The following is a 20458-nucleotide window of genomic DNA, read 5'->3' as shown; positions in this document are numbered from 1 at the left end:
CCTCATCCACTGGTCAGATTACGTACTCCATCACTTGAAACCATTCCATAACTCACTCCGGGGAAAACACACCACTACCTCCACTACTGTTGCTCCCTAAACCCTCGCCCTCCATCCCTGCGCCACCACTCGACCCTCCCCTCACTCACACCCTCACTGCTTACTTCCTTCACCCTCGACCCTTCCCTCACTCCTTCCTCGCTCTTTCCTTTTCCTTGTCCTCCAACCCTACGCTGTCCCTCTCCCCTTTCACTCCTTCCACTCCACTCCTTCGCTGTTTCCTTCCCTCGTCCTTCACCCCTACGCTGCCCTCGACACTCCCCTCACTCCTTCCACTCCCTCGCTGCTTCCTTTCCTCGAGGCCTTAGATACCTTAAAATTCAGAAATTAATCCCTGCAATGGTTACTTTACGAGAAGGTTGCTTGTATTTTCTTTGTGTGGGTAAGTCGGTCTCTCTCTCTCTCTCTCTCTCTCTCTCTCTCTCTCTCTGGATTAGGAATTACGATCTCCACAACTATACGGTCAGAAATTTTTCTTCGGGATTTCTCTCACTCGTCTCTAAAGTGGCGGTGGTGAAATGATGAGAGTCTTACGCCAAGCCTTCTCTCTCTCTCCCTCTCCCTCTCTCTCTCTCTCTCTCCTCCCTGCCGTAATAAAGACTGTAATGACAATGGTAAGAGAAGGAGAGGATGAGGCTGTAATAGAAGTGCCGCTGGTGATGTCCGTGGCAGTGTGTGTGTGTGTGTGTGTGTGTGTGTTTATAATGGTGGTGGTAGTGGTGTTCGTTTGTTTTGGTGGGATTTGAAGATAGGGTGTGTTGTCGTGTTGGTAATTATTGTAGCAGTAGTAGTAGGAGTAGTAGAAGTAGTAGTAATTAGTAGTAGTGATGGGGTTTTCCAGCGTCTGAAGACTATAATGAAGGCAAATAAACTAATATTGACACAGCAGTAGTAGTAGTAGTAGTAGTAGTAGTAGTAGTAGTAGTAGTAGTAGTAGTAGTAATTAGTAGTAGTGATGGGATTTTCCAGCGTCTGAAGTCTATAATGAAGGCAAATAAACTAATATTGACACAGTAGTAGTAGTAGTAGTAGCAGCAGTAGTAGTAGTAGTAGTAATTAGTAGTAGTGAAGGGGTCTTCCAGCGTCTGAAGACTATAGAGGAGGAAAATGAACTAATATTGACACATGATGGTAGTAACAGTAGTCGAAACAGTAGAAATAGTAGGTAGCCATTTCCACACCTCCATAAGACAGACCCATAGAAGAACACAACACACAGCAACATACCAAACCTCACAAGATGGAGTCTCAAGATCACTCCTCCATGTAGAATTACCAGTCCGCCTCGATCCTCAAGAATTATAATGAAGCTCCGAAACCCGCCTCACAAACACAATCCGAACAATGTAGGTACGAACCGGGCAATATTTACACGCACGTCATCTGGCAACACTACCTCTCGACTCGGTGTTGCCAGATGTGTATTTAATTAGAATTCTACCCAGCATTGAGATGGGTTGGTAGGTAAGCTTGCCCAGATATATATATAGAGAGAGAGAGAGGGAAGGAGAGAGGGAGAGGGAGGGGAAAGATCAGGTGAGGACAGATAAAAAGAGGGATAAAAGTCGTGAGGGAAAAAGATACAAGAGAGGAAAAATAGAAGAAAAATGTGACCACAAAGAGAAGAAATTCGTGGATGAAAAGCAAGAATTGGCGATGAAAATTTAAAGCAAAATAATGCAAAGGAAGAAGACAACGTTCTCTCTTCGCTTACTTTCCATGCATAAACTTTTCTCTTTCCTCTTTTTCTTTTCCAGAGAGAGAGAGAGAGAGAGAGAGAGAGAGAGAGAGAGAGAGAGAGATCGCCATTACATAGGATTGAACTCCAAAGCTTCTGAAAACTGGGATTCGTGTTACAACAAATTACGTGGAAAAATGAAGGAGACATAATACCCTATTTGGACACGTTCACTACAGGCGCGTGCGTGCGTGAGTGCGTGTGTGTCCATGTATGTGTAGTGGTTGTGGGGTGAGGGGTGGTGGTGTTGTAAGCTTTAAAAGACTAACATCATATTTAACACCAAGAAAAATGGTTGGAATAGCGGAATGGAAATTGTAGTAGTAGTAGTAGTAGTAGTAGTAGTAGTAGTAGTAGTAGTAGTAGTAGTAGTAGTAGTAGTAGTAGCTGTTGTTGTAATAGTGGTAGTAGTAGTAGTAACAGTAAAAGTAGCAGTAATAGTAGTAATAGTGAACAGTAACAGTGGTAGTGGTGTAGTAGTAGTAGTAATGATGGTAATAGTAATAATAGTGGTAGTGTTGTTGTAGTAGTGTAGTAGTAGTAGTAGTAGTAGTAGTAGTAGTAGTAGTAGTAGTAGTAGTAGTAGTAGTAGTAGTAGTAGTAGTAGTAGTAATGATAGTAATTAGCATCATTAGCATGGGATGAAATTTAAATGAAGGAGAGGAAAAGAAAAAAAAGAGCAGGAAGAGGAGGATGGGGAGGAGGAGGAGGAGGAGGAGGAGGAGGAGGAGGAGGAAGAGGAGGAAAAGGAGGAGGATGAAAGAAGGCAAAGAACCAATTGAAACGCACAGAAAACTCTCCCGAATTAAAAGTAATCTAATTCCCACAAGAAGTAAGAAACGAATCATTATTTACTCTTACACATGATAAAGAAAAAAAAAACAGAATCCCAACCGAACAAAAATAAATAAAACATGAAATACAGAAACACAATAAAGAGAAATAAAGAAGAGAAAAAGTCAAAGTAGAAGAAGAAAAAGAAAGGTGTAGAAAGAGAAGAAATAAAATAAAAGAAATAATGTAATAAAAACGAGACAGTGAAAATGAAGAAAGAAAAAAAAAGGAAGGAAAGAAAGCGAAAAAAAAAGGAAGGTAGAAATTAATGCAAAATGAGATGGAATGGAAACAAGGAGGGAAAGGAAATAAAAATATGAATGAAGGATTAAAAGAAGAAAGAAAGAAACAGATAAAAGGAAAATTAGCAGAGAAAAGACCTGAGGAAATGAAGGCAAAAGATAAAGAAAAACCAGAAGTAGAAAAGGAAGGAAGGAAACGCGGCTGGAATCACTCGGGGAAAGAACAAAAGAGGTGACAAATGACTTGAATCTTCTCAGCAAACCTTCCTTTCCTCACTTACTTACAAATTCCACCATGATATAATTTCCAGGCCGGGCATAACTTCCAGACTCAGCACTTTCACCACCTGGAACGCCACGTCATCCTCCTCCTTCTCTTCCTCCTCCTCCTCCACCTCTTTTCCAGCATCCTCATGACCCTTCCAGTCTTCCAAAACTCACAGTCTCCCTTCCATTTTCTCTCTGCCTTACTGGAAAAGAGAAGGTTTCCAGTGGGCGACGTGGCAGGGAAAGGTTATCGTTGGGCTGGAAGAAAGCTTGTTCCAGGGCCGATGAAGCTCCTGTGGAAAGCTGGCTGTCATCAAAGGACGCCTCGCAAGATTTCCTTATATTTTGTGTTGCCCTTCATATAATTTGGTAAGAAGCTCATGTGTGGGGACAAAGAGATTGAGAGAGAGAGAGAGAGAGAGAGAGAGAGAGAGAGAGAGAGAGAGAGAGAGAGAGAGAGAGAGAGAGAGAGAGACTTGTAGGGTAGAGAAAGGAAATCTATTGAAGAATAATCGCAATAACGTCTCTCTCTCTCTCTCTCTCTCGGTTGTACAAAGGAGAGAGAAAAACCTCCCAAAGAAAACTTACTAATGAAATGAATGCAATTAATAAAGTTACCTGAAACTGTGTACAGGTGATTAAACTTGGAGAAAAGGAGCAATAAAATTAATTAAGCCAATAACTAAGTCATAAGAAAGACGTGTGTGTGTGTGTGTGTGTGTGTGTGTGTGTGTGTGTGTGTGTGTGTGCGAGTCGAGAAGTGAATTAATAGTATCTCAATGACTCAGCAAGGTAATAAGAGTAAGAGAGTACTAATAAAAGAGGAGGAGGAGGAAGACGAAGAGGAGGAGGAGGAGGAGGAAGGGAGGAAATTTAAGAAGTAGAATTGTGACTTAAATATGCATGAAAAGACGATGATAAAGAACAAGAAGAAGGGGAAGAAAACTAAAGTATTTGTAGTAGTAGGAGAAGAGGAGAAGAAGAAGGAGGAGGAAGAGAAGGAAGAGGAGAGGGAGAGGTAAGAAGTGGGATTTGAATATACATGACAAGATGAAGATGAACAAGAAGAAGAAGCGGAAGAATATAGTACTTGTAGTAGTAGAAGGAGAGAAGAAGGAGGAGGAGGAGGAGGAGGAGGAGGAGGAGGAGGAGGAGAAGATTTAAGAAGCAGAAGTGTGATTTGAATATATATGAGTAGACGAAGATAGATATAGTACTTGTAGTAGTAGGAGACGAGGAGGAGAAGGAGGAGAAGGAGAAGGAGGAGGAGGAGGAGGAGGAGGAGGAAAAGAAGGAAATTTAAGAAGCAGAAGTGTGATTTAAATATATATGAATAGACGAGAAGATGAAGAAGAAGAAGAAGAAGAAGAAGAAAACTATAGTACATGCCGTAGTAGAAGGAGAAAAGAAGGAGGAGGAAGAGGAGGAGGAGGAGGAAGAATAGGAGAAAAAGAACGAGATTTAAGAAGTAGAAGTGTGATTTGAATATATATGCGAAGACGAAGATAAAGACGAAGAAGAAGAGGAAGAAGACTACAGTGGTTTACACCGTGTCCTTTCTTCTCCCAGTGCCGGAAGGGAAGAGTGAGAGGGCAGGTGTCGTTAAAATGGACGGTAATTACTGGCCAGGTATTGAAGCGTGCACCGAGTGTCCCAGACGGCCCAAGCTTACCCTATCATTAGCTGCGTGACAAACAGGTGAGAGAGAGAGAGAGAGAGAGAGAGAGAGAGAGAGAGAGAGAGAGAGACAGTTTTGTTTTATATAAGAGGAAAAGTTGGCCAAAGGACGCAAAAGATTACAAAAAGGCTCACTTGAATGCCAGTCTCTTTAAAGATCAAAATAGAATTAGCCAAAAGTCAGGGACAAATGCTCGTCTTCATCTCTCTCTCTCTCTCTCTCTCTCTCTCCCCGTCCGTCTCTACACATTCAAGTATCTTAGGAATAAATAAACATTTTCTCCAGGCCTCTCGAGGTGACTGATAAGGCTAATATCACAATGTCTCCTCCCCCTACTTCAATTACCTCCTTATAATGTCTCCAGTTTGGCCAAGTTATCACTCACACCCCCTCCTTCCTCCTCCTCCTCCTCCTCCTCCTCCTCCTCCTCTAACGTCCTTTTCCTCCTTGTCCTCCTCCTCGTATATCAAAATAGAGTAAAGGCGGAGCTGCAGAGTAATGTACAAGCAAGTTACTCAAAACAAAACAAAGGAATTGTCAGGAAAAAACAAGGAAAAATTGCACTGAAGGTTGAGTTTTCATGTTTTTACTGTTATTAATCTGGATACCATTTTTTCCCACACGAACAAGAAACAAAATACAAAAAATCTAAAGCAACAGAGAGAGAGAGAGAGAGAGAGAGAGAGAGAGAGAGAGAGAGAGAGAGAGAGAGAGAGAGAGAGAGAAGCAAGGCACATAAATCGTTGAATAAAATCACATCTCAATTTTACTCGAATGTGTGAAGAGAAAAAAAAAGTCAGGAAAAAACAAGAAAAAAATATTGGAAGCGGTGTTGGAAAAATCTATCGCAGCGTTACCATTGTTTTCTTTTTTTTATTTATTTAGTTATTTCTGTCGTGTGACGCGAGGGTGAGTTCTTTTACAAAAGGTAATATTCGGGGAGGCGTCCTAAATATTAAAAGTCAAGGTAATATATCAGAGTGACAAGTTGAGTCTAGATTAGCATAGTTTGCCCATAAAACCTGAGTCCTTGAATGCCCTCTATGCTCCCTCTTCACGCCCTCCTCATGCCCGCCCTTCACTTTCCTTCTCCATGTCCTACTTTCATTCTTTTTTTCTCCCATTTTCCTCACTACATCATTTCTATTCGGTCTCATTCTCTTGTTTTCTTCAAGCATTTATGTCACTTCGTCTCTATATTACCTCTTATTTTCTTTCATTTCATCTCTATTTTCTTTCCCTCTTTTTTAATATATTTTCAGTGTCCTTCCTTTTCATGTGTGTGTGTGTGTGTGTGTGTGTGTGTGTGTGATCGTTGTATTGTGTTTCGGTGGTTGATTTCTTGCTTGTTGTATTTCATGTTGTATTTTACAGTCAATAAACTTGCTTAGCTATTTACTGTGTGTGCGTGCGAGTGTGTCCGCCTTCCTGTATACGTGTGTATGTGCAATGTGCATGAATGTATGTGGCTGTCTCTCATCAACCATGCATTCCTTACCACTGCCACCCTCCACCCTCCACCCTCCCCCTCGTCCCATCACCTGCGGGTTCTCTACACTCAAGACTCCAAAACTTTGCTCGTCATCCTTAGTTTGACCCAACTTTGCAAAATTTCCGCTTGAGAGAACCTTTACCTTCCGCAGCAACCACCACCACCACCACCACCACCACCACCACAACCATCGCCATCACTACCACGTCCATCACAGCCACCTCTACCATCGTTCTTGCTACTTTTCCATCTTCATCTTCATATACAATTATATTTACTAAGTACTCGTTTACATCTTATAATTCTCTCAGTTTTTGTCTCTAGTAATTGATATGAATAATTGACAACTTGCTTCTGTCTTCTTCTGTTCGCAAGCTTTTTTTTTTTTATCGATTTACTTTCAGGTTATCATTTTTTTTATACTTTTTTTGATGCTCTCAGTGAATTTTTTTTCTTCTTTTTTTTCCATCCTTCATGAATATTTGACACCAGTTTCTTGTTATTTCTACACGAAAAAGAAAAAAAAATCAATTCCTTTCCGTCAAACACACAATGCCTCTTCGCCAAAGTTTCCAGTTTTTGGCTCACCTTCCCACGCACCTGAAGGAAGAATTTACCTGTGGCTACTTACGAAACTTACAATGAAGCGAGAACGGCAAAAAAGAAGCTATAACTACCCTGAAGACAAATATTAATACCACGATAACGACAAGCTGTGGAAATCCTCGGCGACTCGCTAATAATGTTGACCTGCCACGCTTGACTGATTTTACCTGCGCGTAAATTGCAAGCCCCACCTGGAGAGACGAGTTGTGAAGCCAAGACCATAATGACCGTATTAATTATGTTTTTGCATTCATATCAATTTGTACAGCGGGTTATAGTGTAATTTTAGATCCAGTGGCCTTTGGTATTTGGTCCCTCTCTCTCTCTCTCTCTCTCTCTCTCTCTCTCTCTCTCTCTCTCTCTCTCTCTCTCAAGTAGCGAGCTTTCCTACTGACTGAATCTAACCTTCATTAAGGAAAATATTGAAGAGAGAGAGAGAGAGAGAGAGAGAGAGAGAGAGAGAGAGAGAGAGAGAGAGAGAGAGAGAGAGAGAGAGAGAGAGAGAGGATGGGGGTCTACGAAGGTCTGTGTTTACGGGAGTGGCTCAGAACGAGAGGTGAAGGGGAAAAAAAGGTAGTCCTAGAATTAATGAAAGGAGCTAATGGGGTATATAATTAGATACAAGGATCAGGTGACATGTACAGGTGAAGATGTAACGAAGGAGGAGCTTGAATGGACACTGAATAGCTTTTTTGTAGTAGTAGTAGTAGTAGTGGTGGTGGTAGTGGTGGTGGTGGTTGAGGAGGAGAAGAAGTAACAGGAAGAGGAAAGGGAAGGTGGAGAAGGAAGAGGAGAAGGAGGAGGAGGAGAGAAATGTAATAAATGTAAAAAGAGGATCAGGTCAGATAGAGGAGGAGTAGGAGGAGGAAGGAGGAGGAAGAGGAGTAAGGGGAAGAAGATAAATATAAGCAGGAGGAGGTGGTGTTAGACGAGGGACAAGAACAAGAGCATGTGGGGAGGGAAAGAGAGAGAGACAGGGAGGAGGAGGAGGAGGAGAAGAACAGGAGGAGGAAGAGGATGAGGAGGAGGAGGAGGAGGAGGAGGAGGAGGAGGAGGAGGAGGAGGAAGAAGAGGAGGGGGAGGAGGCACCGGAGGCAGTGAACTCGGCTCGGCGTGGCAAGTCGCCTGACATGCGTCAAAAAAAGGCGAGGCGCAGGTCCCGGATCACCTCCCTGCGGCACTCCTCTCCTGACGTGGGAAGCTGCGCCACAGACCAGTTTCCAGGGTCACAGGTACAGTTACCGCACCTGCAGGGAAGTGGCGAGGGGGGAGAGGGAAGGGGAGGAAGATGGGGAAAAGCAAGAAGCAAGGACTGAGACAAAGAGACGGTTGGTGTGAGACAGTGAACCATAGACAGACTAGAGCATAAAGTTTCTGCAGTTTAAAAGGACAGGAGAGATAGAGAGATGGGAGAAAGTCAAGATACACAGACACAGTTGAGGGAGAGACATGGAAGAGACGGGATATAGACAGCTATTGTATTTATATCACACATTAAAGAGGCAGCAGCATAGATAGGTATTGCACAACAGGTTTAAGGCTGGTATGAGACAGGTAACCATACACATACATTACACAAGACACACAATACACAATAAGAGACAGATAAAGAGTAGGAGGAGGAAAAATGATAAAATGAAGGATAAAAAGACAGAGAGGGGAATAATTACATACAGCTACTGGCAAACAAACGAAACGGGAAGAACAAAACACGAAAGACTGAGAGACTGGCGGAGAAAGAAAGGAGAGAGGAAGGCAAAACGTAAAGTGTAAACAAAATATATATAAAAAAATAAGAGAGAAAGTACGTAGTGTCTGTGGGTGAAAGACATACACACAGACATACACAAACCTCTCTCGTATGACAAACAGCTAACGTAACTTTGCCCACTCATCTCTCCTTTATCTATATATCCCACAGCAACAGAAAAGTGTACAACTGAAGGGAGATTGGTGTAGACAGGTCAGACATAACAAAGGACTCGACGAACCTTCCCTAGTCATATATATCAGCTGTGTCTCTTTCAGTTTCGCCGTAACAGGTTATCCTCGTCTCATCTCTCTCTTTCTCCGGTTTCCCTATTTGTTTTCCCTTCCTAGATTTGTGAAATACATGGAAGGTTATTAAATTGTCTCTTTTCTTATTCATTCTGGGAGTTTTGGCTTCCAGAGAGCATATATGTTGCTTTTTTGGTGTATTTCTTAATGTTTTGCTTCTTTATCGTGATTATGATGCTTTCTCTCTCTCTCTCTCTCTCTCTCTCTCTCTCTCTCTCTCTCTCTCTCTCATCTCGAGCTAAGTCATCTTGCCTCTTGCCTCTCCAGAATAACAAGAATATGAGGTTGCCGTCTGCCTCTCCCTTCCATCTCCCTCTCATTACACATCTCATCTACTCTCTCTCTCTCTCTCTCTCTCTCTCTCTCTCTCTCTCTGTGGCAGAGATGCTTGAGTCGGCAACACACACACACACACACACACACACGCATGCGCAGTCACACGCACATGGAATCCTTCACGCACACGCACACATAGCCACACGTACACATAACTTCCCTCGTGTACATACATAAGAACGTACATATCCATTCACGCATACATACTCTCTCTCTCTCTCTCTCTCTCTCTCTCTCTCTCTCTCTACAAAGAAAATATAATCATAGAAATGCACAATTTTTTTTAGCTGGAATTTGCATTAAGTATACAGATTATTCCTCTCCTAATGCATTATCTCATCTCCTCCTCCTCCTCCTCCTCCTCTTCCTCCCCCTCCTCTCTGGGCTACATTCCCGCCCCGCATGTCGCCTTCCTGTCGCACAAATAGCGTGGAAATGATGTGTCTAATGAGTAATTGCCCAAATAGAGCGATTAAAATGAGAGAATTGCAGGAGACAGAAACGATTACGAGAGATTTTACCTGATGACGGCCAGAGGAGGAGGAGGAGGAGGAGGAGGAGGAGGAGGAGGAGGCGGCTGATGAAGTGAGGGGAGGAAGGGAAGGGAGGGAAAGGTGTCACCACAACACTCGATCAAACTTTCTATGCCTTAGGGAGATTTGCCTACGCTACCCATGATTCCCACTCCCCTCCCCATCCTATGTGTGTGTGTGTGTGTGTGTGTGTGTGTGTGTGTGTGTGTGTGTGTGTGTGTGTGTGTGTGTGTGTGTGTGTGTGTGTGTGTGTGTGTGTTTGTTTTAAGACGAGGATCATTCTACAATTCCTCGCTTATATTTAGACTCCAGTACTCACCTGGCGACTTACGGATCAATAGCTTACCTTTCCTGCAGCAGTCATAGTCCCTCGACCTCACAGCACGCCGCTTACTCCTCCCTCACACACACACACACACACACACACACACACACACACACACACACACATTACCAATCTTTCCTTCTCCACCTCTCTCTCACACACAGACAGACAGACACTAACATTTTCTCCTCCCTCCTCCTCGCTTGCCTCTACTCGCTTCCTCGCTCTCCATTCCCTAACATTTAACACAATACGTTACTCTCCACAGCTTACTAATACACTATCTTATACAATAGTCAATGTGGTCTTTACCTTCTATACGTGTGCTCAGTCACGTCTTTCGCCTTTTCCATAAACTTTCTGGCACGTTTTGTATAGTTGTTGTATAGTGTATGTATGTCTCTATACTGCATTTATTTACTGGTTTGATGTTATTTTATTCGTGTCCAGTAGCAGAGTTTGTTGTTAGTTTATTATTTTTTTTTCAAGCCTTGTTAGTTTAGCTGCATATTGTGACGAAGCGGGAAGTATAATAGCAATTTTTATCTATCACTATTATACTTTGACAATGAATGATTGGAAAAGGAAAAGAACGAAGGAAAGAAAATGAAAACAAGACAAAGTATGAATGAAAGGAAATGAAACCGAAAGAAAGAAACAAACAAAAAAAACAGTGAAAGTATGCAATGAAGCAAGCAAGGAAGGAAGCAAGATAAGACAAAAAAAGGACTAAACAACGAAAGAAACAAGAAAAATACTACATAAGACAGAAGCAGACAAACAGTGGAAGCAAAGAAGGAAGCAAGGGAGAAAAAAGATAGAAAAAATAGGAAGAAAGAACGAGAGAAAACACACAAAGCAACAGAAAACACAAAACAGAAGCCAGAGAGACAGAAAATTGATGAAGTATGAATGAAAGCAAGTGAGAACGAAAACAAAAAAGAAAACTAGTAAAAAAAAAAAAGAGTGAAAACAAGGAAGCAAGAAACACAAAATGAAAAACAGGAATCAAGAACGAGAAACAAAAAACGAAGCAATGAAGCGAGACAGAAAAAAAAGAAGAAAAGAGAAACAAGAAAACACAATCTGAAGCACAAAACAGAAAGAGAAAGGTAAAATCAGCAACAACACAAAATATGAATGAAAGCAAGTGATAAACGAAAGAAAGAAAGAGAAAAACAGCAAAAAAAAAAAAGACGGGCTGAAAACAAGGATGCAAGAAACACAAAATGAAAAAAAAACAGGAATCAAGAACGAGAAAAAAAAAAAAAACAGACAAACTATGAAAATAAGCAAGAAAGCTGTCAAACAAGAAAGAAAGAAAGAAAAAGAAAAAAATCAAGAATACAGAGATACAAAAAAAAAAAACACAAAACAGAGCCAGAGAGACAGAAAGTTACAGGCAACGTCAGTATCACCACATTACTTATTACCAAACCGTGAGCCTTCCCAGCCAGCCAATCACAATCGATCCCTGAGTCTTTCCACTGATCTCCCTCCATCATTAAAGTCATGCCGCGTAAAAGGAGCCCAACCAATCACGTACGAGCTGACGGGGACGCGGGAAGGAGCCTTAGCCAATCATATCACTCCTGTGGTTGACTACTGGAATATCAGCCAATAGCGAGCGTTCATTCGTGTCCTTTCCACCAATCACGTAATAGGACACTGAAATTAAATGCTATGGTTGGTCACGTGATATTTGAGCTTTGTTCTTGTTTTTTTTTTTTTTTTTTTCTTTTATTTTAGTTATTTTTTGTCACTTTTTTCTCGACTTATTTTTCATTTTAGTGGTTTTCATTTTCTTTTTTTCTTCTCTTTTTCTTTATTCCTTCTCTGTTTATTTTTTTTTCTCTCCTCCCATTTTCCTTTTTTTTTTTTTCTTTGTTAAACGTTCATTTCTCTCTTCCTTACATTTCCTCTCTTTTCCATATCCGTGTAGTCTTCTCTATCTCCTTTCCTTTCTTGATTAAATTCTCCTTCCTTGCATCTCTCCTCTTTCGTTTTCTTTCCTACGTTTATTTCCCCCTTTCCTTTCTATTTCCTCCATTTTCTGTTCATTTTTCTCTTTCATACGACTTTTTTTTTTCTTTACTCTACTGCAATTATTTCTATCCCCCTTTCTCTTCTTCCTAGACTCAATTTTCATGCCATACTAAATTCCTTCTTTCCTTCCTCGAGATTTTACTTTTTTTCTTGCTATTCTTTCCCCTTGCCAAGACTTAAACATATCTGGAACCTTTTTATTTTATTTTTTTTTCTTGTAGTGAGACAAAGATTACGTCATTTCATTTTCTTAAACGATGGATGTCATTCTCTCTCTCTCTCTCTCTCTCTCTCTCTCTCTCTCATTCCTGTCAGACGTGTAATGTTTTGTATTCATGTAAATATAACTACAAAATGTTACACGAGCTACAAAATAGAAAAAATAATACATGGAAATTAAAATACTAAAGAGAGAGAGAGAGAGAGAGAGAGAGAGAGAGAGAGAGAGAGAGAGAGAGAGACTGCAGGAGATTATAGTCCGTAGAGTTTTTCGATGCTCTTTTCATTTGTTTCTGTCTCTTTCGCCTCACGTTTGTAATTTCTGCACCTCGTTTTCTTTCACTTGTCTTTCAACGACGGGAAACTATGCAGAGACAAAAAAAAAGAAGGAAAAATAAATAAAAAAAATGCAAGAAAAGACGATTAATGATTTCTTTAGAGTATTACATCTTTTCTATCTATCTTTTCTTTCTTCTTCGTTACAAAAAGTGAGAAAAAGAAAAAAACGGATGATTGCGGTTTTTTTCACTATTATCTTTTTATCCTTCATCATCTTTATCATCTTTTTTCACTCATCCTTTGCAATAACAGCTTCCCTCTGCTTCACGAGTCACTGCAATGAAGCTTCCGAGGCAAAAAAGAAGACAAAAAACACTTAAACTGAAGCTTCGAACCTAATTAGGCTGGCCATTGGAAGCTGAACTGCGTGTTGCCAATCACTTTTTTCCCCTCTCCTTTTTCCACCGTGAATGAGTTAAAAAAAAAGTGAAAGAAGGGACGGAAAAGAAACACACGTCTTTGATCATGCTGGCTCGAAAGCAACACTTTTCTCAGCGGGAATCGATGCAAAACCCTCCAGAAAAAAGAAATTGAGAGGAAAAAAAGAAAGGAAAAAAAAGAAGGGTGAGAAAGAGAGAAAGTGGAGAAAAGTTAACGCACTCTGAATCTTCTTTAGAGAGAGAGAGAGAGAGAGAGAGAGAGAGAGAGAGAGAGAGAGAGAGAGAGAGAGAGAGAGAGAGAGAGAGAGAGAGTCAGCTAGACATGTTAGAGAGAGAGAGAGAGAGAGAGAGAGAGAGAGAGAGAGAGAGAGAGAGAGAGAGAGAGAGAGAGAGAGAGAGAGAGAGAGAGAGAGAGAGAGAGAGAGACAGACAGACACCCCCACAGAGAGAGAGAGAGAGAGAGAGAGAGAGAGAGAGAGAGAGAGAGAGAGAGAGAGAGAACCTGAGACATACGAACACACACACCCACCCACCCACCCACACACACAAGATCCTTCCCATCCTTACATCATCTTCCCAAATAACCTCCACATGACATCCTTAACCTTACAACATGACAGGTAGGACAGGGAGGGGTGGGGGGCTTTCCATCCTTCCTTCCATCCTTCACCCTTCTCAGCCTTTCCCTTTACCACCACGCGCCCTTTGAAACGATCCCATGTTTTTCCCACACCGAGCTGCGATAGAGATTCCTTCTTCTGTTCCCTCTCCCTCTCTCTCGAAGTAAACGTGTTGGAAAAATATATATTTACATGAGGGAGGAAGGTAAGCCTGGCTGATTCTGAGGCATGTGACCGGGGTATCTGGTGAGGGGGGTTATTGTCTCAGGGGTAAGGAACGGGGCAGGGGAAGGGGTGAGAGAGTGAGAGGTGGGAAGTTAAGTACACTAAAGAACCCACCTTTCCTGTCCTCTCCCTCCCTCCTCTCCCTCCTCTCTCTCTCATCTCCCTCCCTCTCTTTCTTCTCACTTCCTCCACCACCTCCGTCTCTTCTCTCAGTTCCTCCTCTTCGTCACGTTCTAATGCTGGGTGGGATAATGCAAGGATATTACGTGTGTGTGTGTGTGTGTGTGTGTGTGTGTGTGTGTGTGTGTGTGTGGTGCGAGTTTACACTGTTATTTATCTTCATGGTTTCTTTCGTCTTTTTTACAGTACATGTGTCTGCCTGTCTGTCTATCTGTCTGTCTGTTCGTGTGTTTGTGTGACCCGCTCAAATATAGTCTTCGTGTGTAAGTGTGTGTGTGTGTGTGTGTGTGTATGTATGTGTCTTTGTCTCTCTCTCTCTCTCTCTCTCTCTCTCTCTCTCTCTCTCTCTCTCTCCTATTTGCTCTTCTTCAATTTCCTCAGAAGGCCAAATAACAAATCGTGGGGGTAAAGTTCGAATTTAATATAAAACTCCTTCCGTTAAAGAAAAAAAATAAAGGAAAAGGAAAAAATCGGAACGTATTAGTGTCTATTTCGGAGAAGCTTCAATACCTGCTCTACCTTTGTGTGTGTGTGGGTGTGTGTGTGTGTGTGTGTGTGTGTGTGTGTGTGTGTGTGTTCAAAGAATGCAGGACGTACAAAAAATAATTATATTTCCGCTCTAAATTTAACTTTCCTAACTCATTTCTTTCTCATCTATCATAATCAGACATTCCTTCGTCCTTCTCCTCTTCCTCCTCCTCCCACAATTTCTCATCCTTGTTCTTCTTCCATCCCCTCTTATTTTGCTCTTTCGTCCTTTCTTAACTCCCCCCCTCCTCCTCCTCCTCCTCCTCCTCTTTATCCTATTCCTCCTCCTCCTCATTTTCTTTCTTCCTCTCTATCAAAAGGATAAAAAACCAAATCTGTTTTGACACACGACTGACGTAAATTATAAGGAATCCAGGTGAAACATGTTACCTGTGTGTGTGTGTGTGTGTGTGTGTGTGTGTGTGTGTGTGTGTGTGTGTGTGTGTGTGTATGTGTGTGTGTGCGCGTGCGTAGGTGTCATGGTGAATAAGTGATGAGCACGTGTGTGAATGTGTATGTGTGTGTGTGTGTGTGTGTGTGTGTTACCTAGGAAAACTTCACACACACACATACACACATACAAGGAAAATAAATAACCCCTCCTCTCCTAACCCCTTTCTCACTCCCTCCCTCTCGTCCCCTCCAAGCTACGGCGTGAACGTGTATGGAAGAGAAAACACAGACACGCATACACAAACACGGAAACAAAAGGATATAGAGCCAAAATCATCCTTGCCTGGGAATTTTGGTTCAGCGTTGGTCAATTTAGCACACACAAGCAGAGAGAGAGAGAGAGAGAGAGAGAGAGAGAGAGAGAGGGTTGGGGGTGTGGATATTGCGTGTGTTCGTCCGCAGCGTGCACTGGAAAACACACCAGAACGGAAAAGCAAGATGAAGTTGAGTGTTGCAACGAATTACTATACACACACACACACACACACACACACACACACACACACACATTCAAATTTCCACGTATGTTCGTATGCATATGATAATGTTAGTGATATTGGACCTTCATCATTCCTCATTGTAATTTACATGCAATGCTATCAACAACAATAACAACAAGTACAGTAACAACAGCAGCAGCAGCGGTAACAATGACAACACCAACAACAACAACGACAACGATAACAAAAAATAGAAATTCACATTAACGCATTCATGAAATACAGGGAAACACACACACACACACACACACACACACACACACACACACACACACACACACACATACACTCATAAACATGCAGGAAAACATTACAGTCACACACACACACACACACACACACACACACACACACACACACGCATGCACATAAGAATAAGTGAAATCACAGACAGACGAAGGTAAAGAACACACACACACACACACAGGTAAGTTAATGAATCTCGCGCCCGTGTGATTTCGCTGGTCCCGCTGATGTGTGGAACCAACTCAGCAATTGACAAGACTGGAGACTCAGCGATGGTCGGCAGTCGTGACTCAGACGCAGGGGATCATGTCGGACTCATCACCTCGTTCCGGAACCGAATGAAGCCGTGGGGCGAGTTTCAAGAGCAGTTCCTGTCCGAATACGGGTTCATACAAGAGAAAGTCAATATTGGGAATCGATACTCGTGTTCCCAGCTCCCCATTCTTCTCGTCCGGATAATGGGGGAAGGAAGTTAGCATTCAAGATACAAAAAAAAGACAGAGAAAAAAATCACTGCAGGGATGCGATGCGGAGGCAAATTTCACCTTACCTGGACAACACACCTGAGAAATGCCCCTCGCCTCCCATCCCCAGGTAAAGAAAGGAACAGAAATGGACAAAAATACCCTAAACTTGGCATCGTAGGGAAGTGGACAGCGTGACTTAACAACCATGAGAAAGAGAGAGCGAGAGAACTCATCCCCTCCCACCCTCCTCCTCTTCTTCTCTCATCCCGACCTCGAGCGCCATCTGTACGCGGGCCCAGCAACCACCCTCGCCAGCCTCCGACACCCACCACCTCGTGAAAACCATCCGTGGGTTCCCATCTTTCGCTCTCCGCCCACCGCCCACCTCGCCAGTCCATTGCAAACACGTGAGCAAATACAAACAGCAATGCACGGGAATATGAGTCGAAGATTCTTTGCATTTGATCCTTTCGGTCTCATACGAAGATGAAGTTCAGATGTTTGAGTTGGAAAGAAGAAAATGGTCTTGATATTCTCCTTCAAAAAACATGCACCGTGGGAAAGAGAAAGAGAAAGGGAGAGAAGATATACATACATGGAAAGGAGTATTCGTTTCTCTCACTTTATATATGATATTTTTTTTTCTATCAGGAAACACTCAGGGGTAGTGGAAACTCTTGTCAGCGATCCACTGCATTACCTCATAGATTTCAAATTCCAATCGAGTGGGTGCGCATCCCGGCGTGAGGGAGGGCGCTGCTATACTGCCTCACACAAACACCGCCAAAATTGTGGAAATAGACTTGAAGTAGAACACAGTTTAGGTCCCTCGGCATGCGACTAAACTCCTGAAACTTGGTACAGCGTTTGCTTCGCCAGCTGCATTAATTACGGCATTAAAGCTCCACGTAATTATACATAAGCACTGTGAATAATGCAGCGTGTTCTTTTTATAGGACGGAGACATGTGAGACCTTTTTTCCCTCCCCTCGCTACTGTGGGCTACCTTTCTTAAGTCTGACTGACCTTCCTGACACAACAATGGAGAAACATATATGGGAATGATCAATGTAACACACAAACACACGCACACACAGATCCGTCATGTCGCAAGCCCCACACATGAGAGGGAACAAAATCAATGAGAGAGGAGATGAATATGTAACACGCCGTACATAACAGGTACTCACCGTTGTGTCGACAGGACGAGACGAGGACGAGGGTGAGAGGGAGGAGTGGGCGAGGCGGCGATACCCACGACGCAAGTACACGTCCTCCCTGAGCGATTACAGGTCCATCATCATCGTCAGTGAACTCACGTTATCTCCGGGAGGTGCAGGTCGGCCACACCACCACGGCCATCACGCCTCAAGTCACGGCTCACTCCACACAATCGTCGCTTCACCTGCACCAAACTTGCATGCTCAGCTTTCCGTCCGGACACTCACTGGTGGAGCTGGTGGTGGTGTCGCTGTTTCTGCTGCACCGCGGCACTCAGGCTTTGGTGTATCGGTTAGATTTCAATTTCCGCGTAAGGGTGTTTTATACAAAAAATGGTGTTCACTTCGTTCGCACTTCACACTCCGCTTCGATCAGTATTTCCACTTTGCACACGTACGTAAAGCCGACAGACAGACAGACAGACAGGCAGGCAGGAATACGTACACAACGCTCAAGTTCCTCACAGCACACAAAACAAGGGACAGCAAAAACTACTCAGAGGGAAAACGGGATGAAGGAAAGAACACAACGGCAGGACAAGGCTTCCAACTTGAGGATCCTCGCTTATAGAGTCCCCGAGCGAGGCTGGCGGAGTGACGCGAGCGGGAGCGACGTACACTCACCCCGGGAGCTGGATCGCAACTAAGCTCTGGGATGCGACTGACCCGGCCCACCTCGTCTCCTCCCGCGTTACCACATGTCCACTTGCCATGTCTCACATTATTCCACTATTTTATTTAAGGGGCAAGGGCGGCGTGTGTGTACCATTTACTCCCACCACCGCCGCGACACAAGGGTTATGGCGTCCAGGGAGCGATTCAGGGCAAGGCGTCCACATCTTCAGACTGTCGATGGCGCTATGAAACATTACTGGGAAGAAGGATAAATGCTGCTGGGGCTTTAATGCTTATTTCTTCCCTCTTCTCTTTTACTCTCTCTCCCTCTCTCCCTCCCGCTTACCCGACGTCCTTCCCCCTCTCTCCCTCCTCCCTCAGGTTCCATCTGCTCGTGGTGGGATGCTCCGTGACCTCGGGAGACGCCGCGTGCCATCCGTCTCCCCCTCTCTCTCTCTCCCTCTCCCTCTCTCCCTCTCACCACACAGGTCCTTCCGCCTCGCGAGGACGATGACGGAAGGACGAACGTGGATCTGGTTACGAGTTCCGTCCAGAGAGAGAGAGAGAGAGAGAGTCACAAGTTTAGTTACGGTATATAAGTAAGAGAGTCAAGGGCGAGACAGATGAAGGTGGATGGCAAGACAGGTGAGGAAAGTTGAATGAAGGGAAGGGACGCAGGTAAAGAAGGGCGGAGGCGCGACGCAAGCCAGGCAAGGAGTGTTGAGGAAAGACGAAGACAGATGGGAGAGGGAGGGGAGAGAGGGGAACAGGTGAGAGCAGGTAAGGTCCCCCGCCACTCAGAAGGCTTAACGCTCAGTCCACACGGGAATAATGACACTCGTTAAGCCGGGAAGCGACGAGGAGTGCCGCTAACAAGGCGACGCTCACCTACGATGACACGGCTGCCTTCATTCCGCTAACCTTACTTAACCTAACCTAACCTCACTACCTAACCTCATGTCATTGTTTCTACTTAACCTTCCCACACACACACACACACACACACACACACACACACACACACACACACACATCTGATGCGCTTCATTAGGCTTATAACTAAAATCCCTCACGTTAGCAGTAGATTATTGTTTTAATCACACCTGCCAGCACCTGCCCATACTTGCCACACCTGTCCTTGTAACCTCCGTAAGACCAGGACACGAACCTATGAACAAACTCTCATTCACCTTGGCTACCCACCACCCACCCACCCACCCAGCCAGACCGCCCGCCACCCACCCACCCACTCAGGCGGCCACACTCCTCTCCTCTGACATCACCGGGAGGAAGGGAAAGAGTTATGCAGCCTTTGGTCGCCCCGGAGGGAAAAACGTGTGTCTGTCCCTCGCTTGCTTCATACACACTGAGAAATAACAATTGAAGTCAGAGAAATGGCGAGTAACTAGACGCTTCATGGATTTAATTGCCGTCTTGCTTTTATATTTTATTCTACTTTATCTATTTCTCTTTCTTCTTTTTTGTTTTAGATGTTAGTCACGTTTTAGAAAGGAGCTGTGGTATCAAGCTCTACTTCACTATTATTTTTTTTTATTAATTTATGGTATAGTGTGTGGGTTTCTCTCTCTCTCTCTCTCTCTCTCTCTCTCTCTCTCTCTCTCTCTCTCTCTCTCTCTCTCTCTCTACAATGAAGTAAAACGTAGCAAAATGTATAACTGATGGAGCTTCAATGGCCGAGGTAAGCTAGGATTTGTTCAGTCCTATTAGAATATTACAATTGCTTGGCACTTCAATATATAATGACAAAGGAAAGTGCTGGTGACTGGGAGGGAATTGCACATGAGAGGGAAAAAATGGTCTCAGGGGATAGGTTAGAAGGGAAGCAATAAGGGATATGACAACACTGCTTATCTGGTGAACACTCGTCTTAGTTTCCCTCACTTCTGTAAAGGATAACACAGGAAAGGCAGAGATAAAAATACACAGCAGTCAGTCGGTAGCAATTGCGCAACTCTGTTCTGATTGTCCTATATTCCGTTTTCTTCTTTGTTCATTGCTTTGTATTCTTTCACATTTCTTTTATATTTACCTGTTAATTTTCTTTTATTTAGTCATTTAATGTGCTATTGTCGTAATTATTAGAGCTGTAAGAGGTGATGCTCTTATTATTAATTACTTGTATGCATTTATTCATTAATGTATTTATCCTTTACTCACCTTATATTTACTGCATTTACTTCTAAAAATCTACACATTCACTTATTTATTCATTCATTCATCTATCTAATTT

At 43.2% G+C, this 20458-nt stretch overlaps 1 protein-coding gene across 2 annotated transcripts in view; it reads right to left on the bottom strand.

Annotated features, from left to right (window-relative positions):
• LOC123512232 (irregular chiasm C-roughest protein-like) overlaps nt 1-18258 on the bottom strand; it is an 88139-nt gene extending 69881 nt beyond the window's left edge. Inside the window, exon 1 of one of the 2 annotated variants that reach the window (XM_045268490.1) lies at nt 17563-18258. The gene's annotated coding sequence lies outside the window, so the exon portion shown is untranslated. The remainder of the gene's footprint in view (nt 1-17562) is intronic. The other variant, XM_045268489.1, reaches the window with a different exon arrangement.
• Between the last annotated feature and the right edge of the window lie 2200 nt (nt 18259-20458).

Source organism: Portunus trituberculatus, chromosome 33 (assembly GCF_017591435.1).
Source record: "Portunus trituberculatus isolate SZX2019 chromosome 33, ASM1759143v1, whole genome shotgun sequence".
Classification (NCBI taxonomy): Eukaryota; Metazoa; Arthropoda; class Malacostraca; order Decapoda; family Portunidae; genus Portunus; species Portunus trituberculatus.
Note: the sequence above shows the minus strand (reverse complement) of the source record. Positions and strands in the feature narration are given on the sequence as shown.